Below are 4,067 nucleotides of genomic sequence, written 5' to 3'. Positions count from 1 at the left end.
GTTACTAAATCAATATGTCTGTATCCGTCGTTTCTCCTTCAGTTTCTGGTTACTAAATCAATATGTCTGTATCCGTCGTTTCTCCTTCAGTTTCTGGTTACTAAATCAATATGTCTGTATCCGTCGTTTCTCCTTCAGTTTCTGGTTACTAAATCAATATGTCTGTATCCGTCGTTTCTCCTTCAGTTTCTGGTTACTAAATCAATATATCTGTATCCGTCGTTTCTCCTTCAGTTTCTGGTTACTAAATCAATATGTCTGTATCCGTCGTTTCTCCTTCAGTTTCTGGTTACTAAATCAATATGTCTGTATAGGTATAATATGTAAAAGGTATTGTTGTATATATTATTGAGATTTAAATCTCTTGACAGAACTTTTTTACTAAAATCCTTTGTTGCACCAAAAACATTCGGTTACTTAGTTTTTGTTTTGTTTTTCCAACACACTATAAACGTCACATCCTTCTCGGAAACCACTGAAGTACCAAATAAAAATTGTAGTGTTTCAAAACACAGCCTAAAACAACTGTTTTATGAAAAATATAATTGGTAAATATCTAGTCTCGGGGTAATGTTGACCCCAAGCTTCACTTTAAAATTACCAGCCCTATATTTTCATACCTATTTCTGTGTAACGATGTAAATGTGAGAAAGGGCGAAACTGAACAACTAGAATTTATTGGAATTTAAAAAACTTGCATCTTTATTTAATTTTGTTCTTATTGTAAATGTTCTATACCAATCAAGAAAACGCTGTTGTAAGAGACTTCATGTCTTACATCAACTTCTAGCAATCGGCAAAGCTCCAACAAAAGTTACCAGTAAAGACAAAGAGAAGAATCTAGGTTAACTTCTATCAAAGCTACAGATATGTTGAAGGGAACTGGTAGATGAAAGACACTTTTTGATATTATTAGTAGCAGGGAAGACTTGTGTAAAGATCACTAAAATTAAAAGTTTCTATTGTTTTAACTTCAAAGCCTTTAATTTTGTCTTCCGCCGATGGTAATGAGTGGATAATATCGGTTCTTTCTTTGTTAATACTGTAGTATTTGTTTAAATGTATTTAAGAACAGTATATATACGAAATGATAAATTCCTACAGTTTTAACAGGTATTATTGCTTTGTCAAAAATTAAGTTTTGCAACACAAATGTTTTCATTCTTTCTCAAACAAAAGTGTTTAATAGGTGTTACGTTTCGGTGTTAGGCTATATCAGCCACAATTCAATGTAACAAACGCGTCAACCACTTCTACGCTAACGATTCCTCAGGTTACGTAACAAAATGCTAGAAAGGAAACAGGAAACTTTTCGTAGCATGTGATACAAGGAAACAAGCTACACACTGTTATTTCAGAATGTCATTAATATATGTAAATACAAATATGTACTTACACTAGGATAATTAACCAGTGTTTGTAATAACAGTCCCCATATATAAACATACCAGCCATACATGTATACCTACGTTCATATACTAAAGTAAACAACTTACCAGAAAATCAAGTCATGGATGATGTAATATTGTTTATTTAGTAAAAAATAATAACGTGAATTAGATTACTATAACGATAGATTAAAAATTCCAAAACCCTGAATGTGAAAACAAGTAATAATAATATGTAGCATAAAATATTGAGACAGCTATAGATACATGTATATACTTGTACTATAAACTAATTAACTAATATGTGTTACCAGTTCCTATGTACTTCAAGAACAGGTCAGTTGGTTGTAGTGTTCGGTAGTAATGACCAATAAAACTTAGGTAGTGAGATAACCAGCTGGGGTTTTAGCTTCGTACATGGGATATCATTTTATGTGTTACTATGGTCATGCTGTTAACTGAAATATAAATCAATTGAGGTTTTAGTATTTTTTTTTCCGTATTATTTCCTAAGATGTTCATTTGTAGGCTAACGAAAAGGTCTATAGGTGTCTCCTCAATTGGTAAACAACGTTTTGTGTTAGGTATCGATTTATTTTGGGCAAGCAGTATTGGCAGTTACGAACGTAACGTCTCGACTACTTTCTGTTTAGTATGATTGTGTTTAATTGTCTTTACTTTCTCTAAAAGTGTGCTGAGATAATAGTTACTAAATAACACTTTGGTAGTTATGTGGTAATGGTTACTAAACAACACTTTGGTAGTTATGTGGTAATGGTTACTAAACAACACTTTGGTAGTTATGTGGTAATGGTTACTAAACAACACTTTGGTAGTTATGTGGTAATGGTTACTAAACAACACTTTGGTAGTTATGTGGTAATGGTTCCTAAACAACACTTTGGTAGTTATGTGGTAATGGTTACTAAACAACACTTTGGTAGTTATGTGGTAATGGTTACTAAACAACACTTTGGTAGTTATGTGGTAATGGTTCCTAAACAACACTTTGGTAGTTATGTGGTAATGGTTACTAAACAACACTTTGGTAGTTATGTTGTAATGGTTACTAAACAACACTTTGGTAGTTATGTGGTAATGGTTACTAAACAACACTTTGGTAGTTATGTGGTAATGGTTACTAAACAACTATACCCCAAGTGCTTTCATTGGTTTTCCCCTGGTGAAGAAATCCCCCTCGAAATCACTCGGGTTGTAGGATTTTACATCTGTCTTTAACTAATTTTTTAATCAATGAAACGGCTGTAGAGAGGCGTTATGTAAAACCTTTGATTCCAGGATGTGCAAGAAAATTATTGAGAAGATAAGGACCAAAATGAATTCCAGTGAATACACCATATACTGTAAAATTTTATTCCAAATCTAGCTATTGGTGAAAATACGGGCTTTCTAAACCAGTTAAAGGCTGTTACGTCATATTTACGAAAGTCTAAGAATTCCATGATAATATTTATACATTCCTTTACCTGCTTACTGCTGTAGAGTGATTTAACATGTAAACGACGACATATTTCAATGTGGAAAAGTGTCAGGAAATTTCTGCTCGGTTCATCAAGGAATTGGGTAGAATTGTTTACACGTGAGAGGATGAATCGTAACAATTGTACTGAAATCCTATTTAGTCAGTCACGACACTCGTTCTCAGGGGTTGGAAGAGGCAGAGACAAGTAACCTTAAAGCTACGTCTTCCTTATGAGCTATAGATGAACCTTGCCATTCAGGACATTGGCAATATTTGGATGTGCTGGATCTTTAAAGATTAAAATATTTTTGCAACTGTATCCGAGAAAAAATCATTGGTTATAAGGGAAGTTTTACTTTAAATTACAAGTTTTATATGTGCTATGAAACTTGTTCCTTAAGCCCATTGGTATAATAGCATTCTTGTACGGAAACCAATCACAAACAGGACAATTTGTATCTGTAACTGCGTCGGTAACAGTAAAATGACGATAAATGGTGTGTCATCTTTATCTTCTGGTTCTATCGCTAATTCGTTTTCTTTCGCCCACCATCGTTTATTGTTCTAAATATCTACTTCCCCATCACCGAAACAAACAGAATATAAAAGTTATCATTTTAAGATGTGGATATATTGGTGACTATTGTCACTTATTTTATACTTGAATCACGTATTATCATTATTCGACATAAGAGTTCTTGAAACAAATGTGGTATGAAGTTAATAGTTTTAGTTATACATGATTTTTAGAGTGAAAGTCAGGAACTAAAGAATTTCAGTACACTCAGTAATAACTACATGTATATTAGATCCTTTACCATTTTATTCTCACGTCTAGTTAACGTGTTCAGAGATATGACTGGAACTCCTAAGATTACGAAATTTCCATCCAAATAAGAACGTCTTACATACAAAGTAGTGAATCATTCACGCCTACCTAATCAATGTCTTCCACATCCACGTGTCCTTCTGGATCTGATCCTATTTTAACGAATCTGAATGTCGATTTGACGTTTTCTCCGGATTCTGATGGAAAGTGTCGCCATCCGTCTTACACCTAATAAAACGAAAAGCAAAGAAATGAGGTTTCTTTATAATTGCATCAACAGCAAATTACTATATAAAAAGGGAAAAAAAATCGTGGTGGGACAATAAGTTCAATTATTTGCAAAGCGGTGCCCTCGAGTGGGACAACG

General features: G+C 33.4%; 1 long non-coding RNA gene across 1 annotated transcript in view; it reads right to left on the bottom strand.

The window, feature by feature from the left end:
• LOC111088110 overlaps positions 1 to 4,067 on the bottom strand; it is a 28,439-nt gene that overhangs the window by 2,239 nt on the left and 22,133 nt on the right. Inside the window, exon 2 of the long non-coding RNA XR_002612710.1 lies at positions 3,809 to 3,928. This is a non-coding gene — a long non-coding RNA (uncharacterized LOC111088110). The remainder of the gene's footprint in view (positions 1 to 3,808; positions 3,929 to 4,067) is intronic.

The sequence above is a fragment of the Limulus polyphemus genome, unplaced genomic scaffold (assembly GCF_000517525.1).
Source record: "Limulus polyphemus unplaced genomic scaffold, Limulus_polyphemus-2.1.2 Scaffold3140, whole genome shotgun sequence".
NCBI classification, from domain to species: domain Eukaryota; kingdom Metazoa; phylum Arthropoda; class Merostomata; order Xiphosura; family Limulidae; genus Limulus; species Limulus polyphemus.
This window is presented reverse-complemented; position numbering and strand designations above follow the sequence as displayed.